This window comes from Papio anubis, chromosome 18 (genome assembly GCF_008728515.1).
Source record: "Papio anubis isolate 15944 chromosome 18, Panubis1.0, whole genome shotgun sequence".
NCBI classification, from domain to species: domain Eukaryota; kingdom Metazoa; phylum Chordata; class Mammalia; order Primates; family Cercopithecidae; genus Papio; species Papio anubis.
The window spans coordinates 6,841,195-6,859,046 of record NC_044993.1 but is presented as its reverse complement, the minus strand read 5'-3'; the positions used below and the strand labels follow the sequence as shown (position 1 = coordinate 6,859,046).

At 42.8% G+C, this 17,852-nt stretch overlaps 1 protein-coding gene across 3 annotated transcripts in view; it reads left to right on the top strand.

Annotated features, from left to right (window-relative positions):
- Window positions 1-17,852, top strand: part of CDH13 (cadherin 13) — a 1,254,348-nt gene that overhangs the window by 596,384 nt on the left and 640,112 nt on the right. The gene's annotated exons all lie outside the window — the stretch shown is intronic.

Below are 17,852 nucleotides of genomic sequence, written 5' to 3'. Positions count from 1 at the left end.
GAGGTGGAGTTTGTGGTGAGCCAAGATTGTGCCATTGCATTCCAGCCTGGGCAACAAGAGCAAAACTCCATCTATAAATAAATAAATATCCCTGAGTCCCACCACTGGAGATAACCACTGTAGACATCCCAGGGTTTTGCCTCTCTATTTTGAAAGTGCATATACATTCATGAAGACACAGCATCAGGCTGTACCCCCAGAAGTTTGGATCCCATAGGTCTGGGGTGGCATCTAACAGTTAACATTCCAACAAGCCTCCTGCTGCTGCTGACAAGCCCAGCTCTGTGGCCTACACTTTGAGGAGCTCTACACTAATCATACCTATACCTACACATGACCATCTTGTGCTCATTGATTTTCCACTTGCCAATGTCTCAGAAACCTTGTTCATGTCTTCCATCAACACATGGTATGGCAGACTGTTGCTATGGCCAACATTGAGTTTCAGGGCTTCTAACACGGGACCTACTGCCTCTGAAGGGACCCATGGATAGGTCTGTTCACTTTGTAATCTGATGTATCTTTTTTTTTTTTTTTTTTTTTTTTTTTGAGATGGAGTCGTGCTCTTGTTGCCCAGGCTGGAGTGCAGCGGCGTGATCTCAGCTCACTGCAACCTCCGTCTCCCCAGTTCAAGCAATTTTCCTGTCTCAGCCTCCTGGGAAGCTGGAATTACAGGCACCCACCACCATGCCCGGCTAATTTTTGTACTTTTAGTAGAGAAGGGGTTTTGCTATGTTGGCCACGCTAGCCTCGAACTCCTGACCTCAGGTGATACACCCACCTGGGCCTCCCAAAGCGCTGGGATTACAGGTGTGAGCCACTGCGCCCAGCCAATCCGATGTATCTTGAGGCATGATATAGAATGATTGAAGAACACCTCATGACTTTTGTTTCTTACCCTTGTTTCTCCCTCCTGGGAATGGACTGACCCAAGGTTTCAGGCACCAAGAATACCCAGCAATGTATTTTTTCCCAGATAAAGGAAGGTCTGCCACATGAAAAACGGCCAGGTGTCTTGGTCTATTGATGCACAATTGCTAAACAGACAATTTTCACATCCATTCTCATTTGAAGTTCCCAATGAACCAGAGTCTCTGAAGTATCTCCTATTTCCCTTCCTATTGCAAAGGAATCCACCTTGCAGCTATGAATACTTTTTTTGTTGTATTTATATTTATCAACATTTATATCTTCTCCCTCCCCTGATTCAGTGAGATCAGAGAATATTAAAGCTGGAGGGGCTCTGGAGGTGGCCTGGTCCAAATACCTCACTTTATGGATAAGACGGAAAATGATTTTTCTGGGATCAAAAGATGGGAACAGTCCTTAATAAATCTCTGCTCCCTCACTCTGGTGCCCTTTTGCCTACACCCAGTATTCTGAGCCTTCATTGTCCTAGGAAGGGCTGCCCTGAGACTGGGGATGTCCCAGGGTTTTTAGGAGGCTCAGCATAAGCTCGACGTCATTGATGTCAGCATGTTCACAATCTCTATAGGATCATTTCTACTGAGACTAATCTTATTCTTTATATTTTCATTTATGTTAGCAGTGTTCTTAGAGGGTGATTTTTTGTTTGCTTGTTTTTACTTTAAGTTCTGGGGTACATGTGCAGAACGTGCAGATTTGTTACATAGGTATACATATACCATGGTGGTTTGCTGCACCTGTCAACACGTCATCTAGGTTTTAAGCCCTGTGTGCATTAGATATTTGTCCTAATGCTCTCTCTCCTTTTGCTCCCAACCCCTGACAGGCCTGGGGTGTGATGTTCCCCTCCCTGTGTCCATGTGTTGTCACTGTTCAGCCCCTACTTGTAAGTGAGAATATGCGGCATTTGGTTTTCTTTTCCTGTGTTAGTTTGCTGAGAATGATGGCTTCCAGCTTTATCCATGTCCCTGCAAAGGACATGAATTCATTCTTTTTTATGGCTGCATAGTATTCCATGTGTATATGTACTTTGACTTTAGGAGCTCAGCTAGCAACTCCCTAATGCACTCTCTCCTTCAGTGTCAGAGCGCACTGTGGGATCCACCCAGCCTTTGAACAGGAAAGCACTGGCTGAAAAGCCCCAGAAAGTGGGGATGTACCAGTACAAGTGTCCCACCTCTATAACCCACTGTTTCCTTTGGGGAGAACTGATACAACCGAAACAGGCTATCTGGTGAGCATGATTTCTACATCAAGTTGTCCCTGTGCCTGAACCATTCCTTTTTTTTTTTTCTTTTTTTTAATGGAGTCTCATTCTATCACCCAGCTAGAGTGCAGTGGTGCAATCTCGGCTCACTACAGCCTCCGCCTTCTGGATTTCAGCCATTTTCCTGTCTCAGCCTCCTGAGTAGCTGGAACTACAGGTGTGTGCCCCCACACCCGGCTAAGTTTTGTATCTTTTAGTAGAGATGGGGTTTCGCCATGTTGACCAGACTGGTCTCAAACTCCTGACCTCAGATATCCACCCACCTAGGCCTCCCAAAGTGCTTAGATGACAGGTGTGAGCCACAACGCCTGGCCACCTGGGCCATTCTTCATCCAGCTGCCTCCTACTCATCCCTTGGGTCTGAGCTTGAACATTGCCTCCTCGGGGAAGCTTTGCTCAATTCCCCAAACTGGATCAAATCCTTCCTCATGTGTAGCCGTCCACCTAGTCCTTCTCCAGAGCACTGACCACACCGGTGATTAAATAAGTATTTGTTCAATTGATTATGCAGTATCTCTCTCTCGTCTTATGCAGCAAACCCCAAGATGGCAGAATTTCAGTTTTCTTATTCACCCTTTTGTCTTCAGCATCTAGGGTATATCTGGTGGACTAGGATCTCAATGAATATTTTTTGACTGAATGAATAGTCAAAAAAGGTCAACTGCAGTGGTCTCTCTACAAGGCGATAAAAGAGTTAAGGGGCTGGGCACGGTGACTCACGCCTATAATCCCAGCCCTTTGGGAGGCCGAGGCAGGCAGATCACCTGAGGTCGGGAGTTCAAGACCAGCCTGACCAACATAAAGAAACCCCATCCCTACTAAAAATACAAAATTAGCTGGGCATGGTGGCACATGCCTTCCTAACTACTCAGGAAGGCTGAGGCAGGAAAATTGCTTGAACCCGGGAGGCGGAGGTTGCGGTGAGCCAAGATCATGCCGTTGCACTCCAGCCTGGGCAACAAGAGTGAAACATCATCTCAAAAACAAAAAAACAAAGTTTAAGGGCAGGATGTCTTGGACACATCTTTAGCCCTATCTTAAATGCAGAATGGCAGAATGAATGGTATTAATTTTATCGTGAATAAAAAATAGTTTTTCCTTGGATCTATTTTAAACTTGGATATATTTTAAACTTGGATATATTTTACATATTATAAAATTGAATATATTTGATCCAATATATCAAGTACCATTAAATGGATAAAATGATCAATTTGGTATAAGAAAAAATATTTAGGGAAGTCTCAGAAATTTAAATGTAATATATGAGTATGTAGTCGTATACATATAAAACTCATTATGTAACATATTACATACAGCACATTTTTTGTTGAGGAGTGAGTTCCCTGTATTTAGCTTCATGGAGAAAATAGTTTCTTATAGATAAATGTTACAGGTAACTGAACTAAAAATATTTTGACAATGTGAATTACTTGGATAGCACTATTTTGAGTTGTTTTATACAATAGTTCCTTATCTTAAAGTAAACCAAAGTTAACATACTCATTTATTAATGGAGAAGTGGCATTTATCATTTTGACTATCAAACAATTGTGTTAAAATCTCAGGGAACAAGAATGAGTGCAGGGATTGTAAGTTCCCCTGCTGGGTGTTTCATTCTGCTCTTCTATCCATTCTGCTCTGCATCCTCTTGAGCACTTTTGAAACTTCCCTCGTCTCCTCCTTCATTTCCAGGTTTTCTCACCTGCCACTCGTTTTTGCCGTTCCTCTGCCTGACTCTATTAAGATAAACTAATCCTTGGAATTTGCTGCTTTGAAGTTGATGTCGGGGGGGAAACTCATACACAGGCATGTCCCAGTCCTGTGGTCTAGAATCAAAATAGTGAGATGAGACAGAATGTGGGTGGTTGCTGCTCTGCTGGTTACCAGCTGTTTAACCCTCAGATAGATCACACTGAAAACCCTTGGGTCCTGTTTCTTCTTATATGAGATAAGGCTAATAACACTCACATTCCACGTTTGGGGAAGGATACAGTGAAATCGCCTGATTGGTCATACTTGACCCACAGCTAGTGCTTGGTCAATGTGCCCCTTCCTTCTTTTTCTCCCTACCTGGGCAAGATCAGCCTATAAAAGTGGTAAGTGATTCTGAAGGTTTCTCCCATGAGGAAGTGACATAGGCTTGTACTTATTTGGATAGTCTAGGCACCTTTTGTTCCTGCAGTTGACACTCTTCCAAATAGTTGAAGTTACTTATAAGTGAACACCACCTAACCATTAGGCTACTGTATTTATAAAGGATGCTAACTTGAATTAGCTTTGCCTAAGCAGAATATTTTAAAAAATAAAGAAAAAGCAGTAGTCCATTCTACCTGTCTGCCAATTTCTATGTTCTAGTTGAGGACATGGGCACACGTGATCAGCAATAAATTCAGACATAATCACCACAAGACAAGGTAATGTTAACAACTTTACATTCAGAACCCAGAACAATAGATGCACTATATTTTTTTGACTAAATAAATAGTTATTCCTGGAGGTGTGATGATTATACTATGCCCAGATCCTGCCAAAGGCAAAAAGGCAAAAAGATATATTGAGACCAGCTATTTGTCTATTGTTTCCCTGCTCAGGGCTAAAATTTTCTGAAAAATCACATAAGAGTCCAGCTGTCAGAATGAGCTCATCACCTGGGCTCGGGATCCCAGATTCTGTGAGCAGAAGACTTCATCCACCCAGGTGTCTGTTTCAAGAACAGTCTCCTCTTTTGCAAAGCGTTCATGGAAATGGGCTTCTCTCCTAACAAACAGCAGCTACAGAGCCTCCTTTCCCTGGGCTGCACAGGGTCGGTCAATGGAGACCAAAGAGCCCTCCAGAGAACAGCAGATGGAACACGATTTCACCCTTGTTAGCATCCCAGGGCTTACGATACAGATGGCCCATGTTGCAAATGGAGACGCCGTGGGTATGTTGCCCCTTGCCCTTGCTGATACAAGTACAGGGACATTATATTCAATTTTTGGTCTCCATCCATATGCTGCTCCTCCAATTTATTTGTCTACATGAAGGGATGTGAAGCCTAAAGCCGGAGGACATCCAGTTCGGCTTTAATTACAGTGATGAGCTGTTTTTCAGGGTGCCACGAGCTGCAATGCCACCTTGGTTGCTTACAGACTCAGAGCAGGGGTGACACCAACTCCCCTGCTGGCTGCTGATCATCGAGGCTTGGGCAGCAGCAGCACTTAGTTCAATATTTGTTGTTTGAAACCCAACAGTTATGACTCTGCCAAGCTTAATGAAAGGGAGAAAATAATTACCACAGAGAGCTTATGCAATTTTGAAGACCAGGGGCTTTTAAACAAAGTCACCATGCCGGAAGTGTTCTTGGCATGTCATGAGGACTGTTGTCATTATTAGCGATGACAATGCAGTCATTATTTTTGCAGTGGTTTAATTGTTCAACAGACACCAAGGACCATGTCAACCCAGTTCTGCAAATGGAAACAAACGCGCAATCATTCAGGGTCCAGCTTTGACATTCTGCCTTTGCACTCATTTCGTTTTTTTCCTGAAGACCGTACTATAGATTGAAGGAATTATTCCAGACCTCTGATTCATGCTGGGCTTTGTTCTCTTCCTCATTCAGTCTCTCAGTCAATCAATACTTACTGGTAGTTGTCATTGTAAGACCTTAGGAACAGGGGGGCTAGCAGACCAGCATGTGTTCTGCCCTCATTGGAATCTTTCACCTTCTACCGCAGAAGGTGCCACCTTTAGGTAGAATGATCAGAGATCTCTCTGAGGATGTCACATTTAAACTGTGACTCTAAGGATGAAAAGAAGCCAGATTTGTAACTAATGAAAGGATGTTCTGGCTGGACGCTGTGGCTCACCCCTGTAATCCCAGCACTTTGGGAGGCCAAGGTGGGTAGATTACCTGAAGTCAGGAGTTCGAAACCAACCTGGCCAACATGGTGAAACCCCGTCTCTACTAAAAATACAAAAGATTAGCCAGACGTGGTGGCAGGCACCTGTAATTCCAGCTACTCAGGAGGCTTAGGCAGGAGAATTGCTGGAACCCGAGAGGCAGAGGTTACAGTGAGCTGCTGAGATTGTGCTACTGCACTCCAGCCTTGGCAACAGAACAAGACTATGTCAAAAAGAAAGAGAGAGAGAGAGAGAGAGAGAGAGAGAGAGAGAGAGAAAGGAAGGAAGAAAAGAGGGAGGGAAGGAAGGGAAGGAAGGAAGGAAGGAAGGAAGGAAGGAAGGAAGGAAGGAAGGAAGGAAGGAAGGAAGGAAGGAAGGAAGGAAGGAAAAGAGAGAGAGAAAAAAGAAAAGAAAACAGAAAAGAAAGAGAGGAAGGAAGGGAAGGAAGGAAGGAAAAGAGAGAGAGAAAAAAGAAAAGAAAACAGAAAAGAAAGAGAGGAAGGAAGGAAGGAAGGAAGGAAGGAAAAGAGAGAGAGGAGAAAGAAAAGAAAACAGAAAAGAAAGAGAGGAAGGAACGGAAGGAAGGAAGGAAGGGAGGGAGGGAGGGAGGGAGGGCGGGAGGGAGGAAGGACATTTCAGGTGGAGGGACAGCACCTGTGGAGGCCCTGGTAGTTGAAGACTACTATCTAGACATAGTTATCTAGACATATGTGTCTAGATAACTCCATCACCTTGGCTTATGCCATGTGGGGGTTTGCCTATCTCACATAGCAAGAAACCTAAAAGTAGGCAAAAGTTTACCAGTGCAGCTATGTCAGGACCAGCATCTCTGCAATTTGTTTGGTCTTCCCTTATGGTTGCAAGCTGGCTGCAGCAGCTCAGGCCATCCTATCTAAGGCTAGGGCAGGAGTAAGGGGAAAGTTTTAAGCTAACTATATATGTCCATTTTGGTTTGTTCTATTTCAAGAAAGCAAAACGTTTTCCAGAAACTTTGAGCAGGTATCTGTGTATGACACATTAACTGGAATGCTATTCCACAGGCACCCCTACCTGCAGCAGGAGCTGGAAAAGTAAGATTTAGTTGGAAATACTGATAGTTTAAACACAATTGGAGTTCGGTTATCAAAGGAGAAAATAGGCCATAGATATTTCAAAAAAATGGTATATTCTAAGTATTCTTTTAAAAAAAGCCATGGAGGGGGCCAAGTGTGGTGGCTCACACCTGTAATTCCAGCACTTTGGGAGGCCAAGGCAGACAGATCACTTGAGGTCAGGAGTTTGAGATTAGCCTGGTCAACATGGTGAAACCCTGTCTCTACTAAAAATACAAAAATTGGCCTGGTGTAGTGGCACACACTTGTAATCCCAGCTACTCTGTAGGCTAAGGCAGGATAATTGCTTGAACTCGAGAGGTGGAGGCTACAGAAAGATAAGATTACATCACTGTACTCCAGCCTGGGCAACAGAGTGAGACTCCATCTTTAAAAAAACAAAACAAAAAAAAACAAAAAAAAGGCCATGGAGGCTGAACTCCAAAGATGGAGAGACAGCATAGTGTAAGATGATTTTTGAGATGTGTGGAGAGGTCAGATTCTACAGAAACTGAGGGCGATGGTCAGACATCACCCACTGTAGTCAACCACATGTTAAAGTTGGATTGTTCCGTCTTCTGTTTTCCACATCCACCTGTTTCCCTCCACTCTTTCCTCTGAAGGTCTGTGTGAGGCCTGACTTTGCTTAGATTCTTGCAGTCCTCTTCTAACTGTGCCCCTTTGCCTCCACTTCCTGCCTGCATCCTTGCAACTCCTGTTTGTGACTTTAAAAAAGAAAGTAAATCTCAACATTCCTCAGGGCTCCCTATGACTTAAATTCCAAGCTTCTCTGTGTGACCTTCAAGTCATTTCTGAACTAGCTCCTTATCCTGCAGCCACAGCCCCTGCCACCTCCTCCTTCCACAACTATCTTATCACTGCCATCCTGTGTTATTTGTGATTCTCCCGACATCCATCATGAACATTTGCCTTACTTGAAGTCCTTTTTCTTCGGGACAATTCCAGAGTCAGAAGGGGCTTTTCTTGACTTCCTCATGGAAAAGGGACAACTCATTCCTTTGCCTTCCCAACCCTCTTACACTCCACCCCTAGGTGCTGCACATTCCCCTAGAGGGCTTTTGTTTCTCCACCTGAATATCTTTTTCCTACTGGTCTCTGAGGTCACAGGGAGCAAAGACCTCACCTCATTCATCTTGGTCTCTGGCTCTGAGCATAGCACCCTGACACCAACAGAAGCTGTAACTACAAATTCAGTGGAATTAGCATGAAGGTCAGGAGCCAACAGGCTATGGTGGCTCATTGAGGCATTACTGTTTTTGTTTTTGAGATGGAGTCTCGCTCTGTTGCCCAGGCTGGAGTGCAGTGGTACAATGATGGCTTAATGCAACTTCTGCCTTCCACGTTCAAGCGATTGCTTCTCCTGCCTCAGCCTCCTGAGTAGCTGGGATTACAGGTGTGTGCCACCACGCCCAACTAATTTTTGTATTTTTAGTAGACACTGGGTTTCACCATGTTGACTAGGCTGATCCTGAACTCCTGACCTCAAGTGATCTGCCAGCCTTGGCCTCCCAAAGTGCTGGGATTACAGCTGTGAGCCACTGTGCCCAGCCTGAGGCATTTCTGTTTCAGGGGCCAGAGAGACCATGATAGGCACAAGGGCTGAGACAATATGTATGGCACCATGTAAGCTTATCCCTCCATGATTTGCTGGGAGAACTAAGAGGGCAGTAGGAGAAGTGGGTAAAATCATGTCTGTGGAGTCAGACTGCAAGGGTTCAAATCCCAGCCCTGCCACTCACCAGCCAGATGACCTTGGTCAAGGTATGTAATGCCCCTGTGTCTCGTTTTCTGCACCTGCACAGTGGAGGTAATAATAGTGTCTGCCTCATAAGATTTTTCCAGAGGATTGAATAAGAAATCTTTGAGAGTATTCCAGCACATGGTAAACTCTCACACCATATTAACTATTGCAGTATGGTGTTATTGTTATTATTATGATATCTAATACAGTTAATATCTTTGTACATAGGAGTTTTAGTGGGCAAGTATGAATGGCACTTTTGAAGATGCAGAGACAGATTTATCCTTATACTCCTAATATTTATCCTCAAAGACACTATTTAGCTCATTCAAAAATATTTACTCATTTTTAAAGACCCCTTTCAGCTCCTTTTTATACAAAAAAAGGAATTCTATCCTCATTCTAACAATAGTAGCCTAAATAAAATCTTATTACACTCATCATCTTAAATTAAGGTAATTGAAAACCACTGTTTAAGAGTAGACCCCAAATGTATCAGAAAATTAATTCAATTATAAATAACAAGAATTGACTGTACTTGAATGTGCATGAAGTGTAGAATCATAGTGAAACATTTAAGAAATATGTCCTTATCTTGTTACTATGGCTACACGTTACTCCAAGATACAGTAGTTCTATGGTAACAATGGAATTACATTATTTCTTCTCTGTATTGAAATATTCAGCAACTAATTTCCTGTAGCTTCATAATAAATCATGCTAATGACCTCAGAGGTGGAAACCAAGGTGGTGAGACTGTCTCCCTGCTCTAAGGCTATTCCATTAAGCAAAGCAGAGAATACACATTTGTACTCATTTGATCAGGAAGCATAAGGAAGCTTATAATGAGAAAGACACGGCAATGACATCTCATGAGGAGATATTAACTTTAAACTGAAGTATTTAATATTATTTATTCATTGGGTCCATGATAGGATCCCAACCATGAGAAAACTAGAGATTCATATGGGCAGGAACTGAGAGGGGATATGGTAGAATTCAATTCAATTCCACAGGTAATTCATGGAAACCTGTTATGTGCTAGGTACATGTTAGGTAGGATACCCCCATACCGTATTCTTTGTCTACTGAAATTATGATAATATTTTTGTGTATATCACTAAACATTCAAAACAGTGGGAATAATGAAGAAAGGAAGTTATACACTGGTTTCTAAAAGCCCTATCATTAATAGCAATTTCTCAAAAGCTCTTCATGACATCCTAGAGACATCAAAGCATTGGAAGCAGTGGGTTACTGGGGCTGGCTCATGGCACCTTGCACCAGCGGTACATATCTCTTTCAAACTCTGTATTCAGCGATGTCTTGTTGGTAGCTTGAAGTATGCAATGATGGGAATATTTACACCACAGAAATAAACAAATATAACAAATCAGGTCATTTGTTCTTCTTCCCAGAGAATTGACTGTTAAACAGTTAGCAGCACTCCACTGATTACAAGCAGCGACGTGAGATTGTATCTTCTTACTTCAAAGACTGCTCCCTCCACTTGATGCATTTGCTTCCCTTTCCCAAACCTCTTCCACATTCACCTGTAAGACTGCTTTTTGCCTCTGTAGATGAAGGTGAGATAAGAGAGGTTTGTGAGCTTCACCTCTGTTTACTTCACCCTGAGTCAAGCCACCATCTTCTCTTGCTGGACTTTGTCTGTAACTTTCAAATCAGTCCCCTTGTGTTGATGCTTGCACCCTCCAGTCCAATCTCCATATAGCAATGACAGCGATCTTCTAAAATTGTAAGTCACTTAAGCAAACAGAAGAAAAGTAATAATAATTACATCCCTAATTCTCTCTCTCTGTCTCACGTCTATGCCTACGCCTAATCTATGTCTATATCTACCTATGCCTACCCACTTTTCTCTCCCTTGCTATCATTATCTCTGTCCTCAATACATGCTTCTGCACATCTCAAATTCTGGTGTTTTCTTGTGCTGCTCCCCATAAGACACTTTGCTTCTCTACTGACATCATTTTCACCTTCAACTCCACACTCAAATACTGACTCATACATATGACTGATTTGCACCTGCCTGTGTCTTGTTGATCCAGGTCTCAGCTTAGAAATTACTTCCTCTGGGAAGCTGTCTCCAAGTCCTGTTCAGATATCTGTCCTTATAGAGCTTCTTTTATCTTACTTACTCTACTTTTTTTTTAAATCTTACTTACTTACTATATGCTTATATAGTAAGCAACTCTTAGCAATTAGACAAAAGTTACCATTTCTGTAAGACAAATTTCCAAAACAGGACAGATGCTTGATGAGGAAAGCTTGGGCTGGATTTCAACCTTCTCTTCCCAAGTGTTTTGTGCAGTGAACAATCTGCTTGACTGGCCCTTCCCCTTAACCATTTCCATTATAGCGTACATTCTGTCACTGTAGTACTTAGATGTGTATAGCAGTATCTGCCTCTGTCCCTGAAGATTATATATCCCATCTTTTTTTTTTTTTTTTGACATTCCCAATGCATTGTGATCATGTACTGTTCATCTTTATGCCAAACATGGTGACAAGCATATAGTACGTGTGTATATTTTGCTTGAAATAAAGTGAAATCAATCCTATTCCCATACCACTCAACCTTACTACCCTTAGTTGCCCTCGCCCAGATACTAATCAGGTACTACTTCATTCCAGATGCTTAGAAAGATGAGCAAGGCACGGAATATCCCTGTAGGAAACTCGAAGGCCCATCAGAGAGACAGACACATAATTGAACAGTGGAGATACAATATGCTTCACGACAAACGTGTGCGAGACTAACTGCATTAGAATTTGCTGGCATGCTTTAATGGAGATTTCTAGACTGGACCTCACACCTAATGAATCAACATCTTTGTGCTGCTGCTTCTGTCCTCTCTGTGCCCCTCTTCCCATCGTTTGCAACCAACTCAGCCAGTCACTGCTCCCTCCAGCAGGGAACATGCCCCTGTGAGGTGTACCTGTGGGAAGATAGCCATCATTGGCTAAACCTGGAAACTAGTTATTCTAACCCAGTTAATAACAAACCCAGAATAACCCAACCCCTAAAAGGAGGTGGATTTGGACAAGAAGTTCTAAAGACTATTTGCTAAGAGGTGTTGATATGTTGCAAAGAATCAGTCACTTATTTTTCAAGGATAGCTTTAAAAAAAAAAAATAAAAGCCCAACTACTTAGTCTATTAGAAATAAAGTCAGTAAGCCAGGTGCAGTGATAGGCCAGGCGCAGTGGCTCATGCCTGTAATCTCAGCACGTTCGGAGGCAGAGGCAAGCGGATCACCTGAGGTCAGGAGTTCACAACCAGCCTGACCAACATGGTGAAACTGTCTCTACTAAAAGTACAAATTTAGCCGGGCATGGTGGCGCATGCCTGTAATCCCAGCTACTCGGGAGGCTAAGGCAGGAGAATCACTTGAACCTGGGAGGTGAGGTTGCAGTGAGCCGAGATGGCGTCATTGCACTGTAGCCTGGGCAACAAGAGCAAAACTTTGTCAAAAACGAAAGAAAGAAAGAAAGAAAATCACTAAGTAGCTTTTTGCAAGATAAAAAAAAAAAAGAAGAAGAAGAAGATTTAGGGTTTAGTCTATAACCTTTGACTTTTGAAAATCCTGTCCTTCCTAAGTAAAATTAGAGGGAAAAAAAAGAGCTTTAAGTCTCTGTACATGAGAAATACCATTTGTGATTAAATTGCTGTGAAATACGTACTCAAAACTGGCAAATTCTCACCATGTCTTTCTAAAATTGCTGTTTGCTGTCTTACATGCCAAAATGACTCTGAACTAGTGCTCTCTTGAAAACCACCTAAATGATCACAATAAGGGAGTCATTAATTAAATAATAAGGTGGATGTGATAGACTATTATGCAGTCATTAAAAATCATGTTCTCAAATAATTTTTTAAACATATAGAAAAATGCACAAATATATTTTTAAGGGAAAATATAGGTTATAAAACAATATTATAGCATTGTTCTAGTTTTATTTAAAAATTGTGTGTATTCACCAAAATGTTGACAGTAGGATTTAAAATGGACTGGTACTTAAAGGTAATTCCTTTACATTTTTTTTCTACTTAAAGTATTTCTATATTTATTTGACTTCTTCATAATGGCCATGTTTTATTTTTAAGGCAGCCATTTAATTGGTCATCTAATCTGGGGCTGGTCTCACAGTAAAAGAGGAAACCTTAGCAATTATATCACCAGGACTATAGGCAAAAGCAGGACTGTTTTGGACAAACACGATATGTGGTTTTTCCGGTTTGAATTGCGTCCCCCAAAATCCATGTGTGGAAGTCCTAATCTCTGGTCCCTCAGAATATGGCTTTCCTTGGAAACAGGGTTGTTGCAGATATAATTAAGATGGGGTTATACTGAATGATGTAGATTGGACCTCTAATCCAGTATGACTGGTGTCCTTAGAGAAAGAAAAAATGTGGACACACACACTCCCACAGAGAGAGAACACTACGTGAGCAGGAAAGCAGAGATTGGGATGATGCATCTACAAAGCATGGAATGCCAAGAATCGACAGTAACCACCAAAAGCTGTAACTGCTTAGTGGGTTCACCTTACGGCTGCCTACACAGAGTCGGCTTCTCAAGACAGGGGAATTGAGATAGGGAAAGAGTAATGCATGCAGAGCCAGCTGTGCAGGAGACTAGAGTTTTATTATTATTCAAATCAACTCCCCTGTGCATTCGGGATCAGAGTTTTTGTTTTTGTTTTTGTTTTGTTTTTTTTTTTTTGAGATGGAGTCTTGCTCTGTCACCAGGCTGGAGTGCAGTGGTGCAATCTCGGCTCACTGCAAGCTCTGCCTCCGGGGTTCACGCCATTCTCCTGCCTCAGCCTCCCAAGTAGCTGGGCCTACAGGCACCCGCCACCATGCCCGCCTAATTTTTTGTATTTTTTTAGTAGAGATGGGATTTCACCGTGTTAGCCAAGATGGTATCGATCTCCTGACCTCATGATCTGCCCACCTCGGCCTCCCAAAGTGCTGGGATTACAGGCGTGAGCCACTTTGCCCTGCCAGGATCACAGTTTTTAAAGATAATTTGGCGGGAGGGGAGGGACAGTGAGTCAGAGCGTGCTGATTGGTTGGGTCGGAGATGAAATCATGGGGTGTCATGTTCTTGAGCTGAATCAGTTCCTGAGTTGGGGGTCATAAGATCAGATGGGCCAGTGTCTCTATCTGGGTGGGGCCAACTGATCCATCAAATGCAGGGTCTGCACACCACGTCAAACACTGATCTTAGGAGCAGTTTAGGGAGCGTTAGTATCTTACAGCCTCCAGCTACATGACTCCTAAACCATAATTTCTAATCTAGTGGCTAATGTTAGTAATCTAATCCCCAGGCAAGAAGGAGGTTTGTTTTGGGAAAAGGTTGTTATTGCCTTTGTTTTAAACTATAAACTAAGTTCCTCCCAAAGTTAGTTCAGCCTATGCCCGGGAATGAACAGGGACAGTTTGCAGGTTAGAGGCAAGATGGAGTCACTTAGGTTGGACCGTTTTCACTGTCTCAGTCATGATTTTGCAAAGGCGGTTTCAGTCCTATAAGACCAACATACAACAGATTCTCCCTCGGAGGCTCAGAAGGAACCAACCTTGCCATCACCTTGATCTCAGACTTCTGACTTCCAAAACCATGAGGCAAGAAGTGTCTGTTTAAGCCACTCACTTTGTGGCATTTTGGTTTTTTGTGGTAGGCCTGGGAAACTAATACAATGGCCATTATAGTTATTTTATATTTAGAAATTAAGAGCAATTCCAGGGGTGAGACATGGGCAAGAGTAGGGAAGAATGAAGTTCAGTGCAACAAAGGAAGCTTGTTCACTCAACTAAGACTGTAAACAATGGTGTCGTTCAAAAATACGTATTCCTTCTTTCTGCCTGGCCGCTCTTCAGAGAGCCCTGTCCTGTTGATGTCGGGCTTGACCGTGTGACTTGCTTCAGCCTGTGGCGTGTGAGTCATAGTCACATGTTCCATTGAGAAATCGGAGCTTTAAAGACCATGCTATGGTTCCGCCACCTTTGTGGTTTGCCATGACACCAGCTTACCCTAAGGGAGAGCTGCTTCTTTAGCCTGAAACAGAGTTGAAACTGAACCGTAATGAACCTGTCACATGAGATAAAAATGTTTCTTGCCGGCTGGTGGCGGTAGCTCACACCTGTGATCCCAGCACTTTGGGAGGCTGAGGAGGGCAGATCATGAGGTCAGGAGATCAAGACCATCCTGGTTAACATGGTGAAACCCCATCTCTACTGAAAATACAAAAAAATTAGCCAGGCGTGGTGGCAGGTGTCTGTGGTCCCAGCTGCTGGGGAGGCTGAGGCAGGAGAATGGCGTGAACCTGCGAGACAGAACTTGCAGTGGGCCAAGATTGCGCCATTGCACTCCAGCCTGGGCGACAGAGCGAGACTCCATCTCAAAAAAAAAAAAAAATTGTTTCTTTTGGCCAAGTGCAGTGGCTCACGCCTGTAATCCCAGCACTTTGGGAGTCTGAGGCTGGGGGATCACAAGGTCAGGAGATCAAGACCATCCAGGCCAACATGGTGAAACCCTGTCTCTACTAAATATACAAAAAAAAAAAAAAAAAAAAAAAATTAACGGGGTTTGGTGACACACACCTGTAGTCCCAGCTACTCCAGAGGCTGAGGCAGGAGAATTGCTTGAATCCAGGAGGCGAAGGTTGCAGTGAGCCAAGATCCCACCACTGCACTCCAACCTGGTGACAGAGCAAGACTCCATCTGAGAAAAAGAAAAAAATGTATCTTTTGCTAGTGTTATTCACTAAGATAAGAAGGCTATAGTGTTACTGCAGCAGAATGTAGCCTAAGCTGACCGATAAAACATTGACTAACCAACTCTCAAGTACCATGCCAGGATGAAAAAAAAAAAAATTAATTGGATACAGTTCCTGCCAGCAAAGAACTAACATTAAACTATGTATCATTTGCCTTTAAAAGATGAAGATTTTTGGCCCCAGGTGTGTTCTATATTTTCTGTAACACCTGCCTGCAAGTAAATGTTAAATGATGTTATTTCAATTGGTTTTTCTATAGCAAAAATCTTTAAAGCTCTCATATTGAAAGCAATTCTTGAAATCTTGAACTGCATGTACAGATATAAAGTCGGCCAATTAAAATTTTATGGTTTAGGAAAAAAAATCTCCTCTGAAAAATAAACCTAAGTCAATTATTTCATTATTTAATTCTCATTTGGAAAATAAGATATTCAGACATTAAGTTATATTGGAAGGAAAAAACCACTTATGTGGGAACAGTCAAATATATTTCATTTACTGTTAGAGAATGCTAATTTCAAGGAGCAAGCTTTGAAAGCAACCAAATTTGGCAAAGACAAGTAGGTCTTCCCTGAGAAATACTGGACAGCAACAGATTATACAAGGAAAGGACAGAGGGGAGAGACATTTCAAGTGCAGGCCTGGATGGAGGTAGAAGAGTCATGTTCTAGAGTCAGCATTGTAAAGCAAAAATTGCATGGTGTCAAAATTATCCTTGAAAGTCCCTTAAATGGCCCTTAAATTGTCTGGACCTGTGCCTTTGGAGGTTGAAAGGCCAAGAATTAATGTCTTTTGTTTCTCTGGGGCAGTGTAGGCCAAGGTCTAATTTGAAAGGGGCAAAGGACAATGGAGAAAATAAAGGATCTCTGCCTTTCTTGGTCCATCTTTTGGTCTGTTGTCCTCTCTCTGGGTGACTCTCCCTCCAGCTCTCCTCCTGCTCTTTTCCCTCAACAGTGCATATAGCTAAAGTCAAACAAGTTAAATCTGTAGGGTAGGCAACTCTAGTCCTTACAACTTAAAAACTTTAAAATGGATGCATTGGGGGCCTATTGTGTACCCTGTCCTACGCTAGATATGGAAGAGATAGAAAGCAGGGATGGGGGTGAGATGAGGACAGGGATCAAGAGACCTCAAAGGAGTGAGGAAGACTAAAATGCACACAGATGATATAAATACAGTGTGGTCAAGTCTAGGCAGTACGTCAGGTAAACACACAATGCCACAAACAGTTCTCAAACCTTGGCTGCATTTCAGAATCATGTGAGCTTCCAAAAGCGTCAATGCGCAAGACACACCCCAGATGCACCCCCATTGCCAGTGACCCTGGAATCTCTGGGGTGGACCTGGTCATCAGCATGGCTTAGAGTTCCCCAGGTGAGTCCACATGCAGCCAAGGTTGAGACTGGGGGCTACAGCTATGAAGAAGAGCATCTGGTGTGGGTCTGAAGGCTGGGTAGGAATTAGCTGGGAGCAGTGAGCACTCCAGGCTAGGGGAACCCCAATACTAAAGCTTCTTCAGTACAAAGTGGCTCTGTTTTTGCTTTGAACATAGCGTGGTTATAAATTAAAAAATAACCAAACTCCTTGAGTTGAATCAGTACACACCATAATGCATCAGCTCACATCAACATGGCAATGTCTTTTCATCTCTCTTTGTTAAGCGCCACTGGTTCTTTAAAAGCCTGGGTATTAATGGATTCTGTCTGATGATGATTCACTCCATAGTTCCATCATGCATGCATCTCTAACCAGTACAAGCAAAGCATTTTCCTTTCAAGAGTCTAATCCTAGTATTGTGCCATATCCGTGGCCCTCTAAGATACACACCCCATCTACAAAGGCGACATGTACTCTTAAGGTACAAAGCATTTCCTTTAGGGGAGTGATTGCCTGTGTGTCCAAGCTGATGAAGGGTGCTCTTTTAAGTTGGAGAAAATTGATTTTGTTGTGGTTGTTGCACAAAGGTTTATGTTTTCAAAGCCTCCAGATAAAAGGCAACATGGGCAGCTAACAAGCCCGTAATAGGACTACATCAAGTTTTTCTCACCTGCTGCCAGGGCTTGACTTCTGTGCCTTGATGACATGAAACGAGGCTTTGACAGCATTCGTTTTTG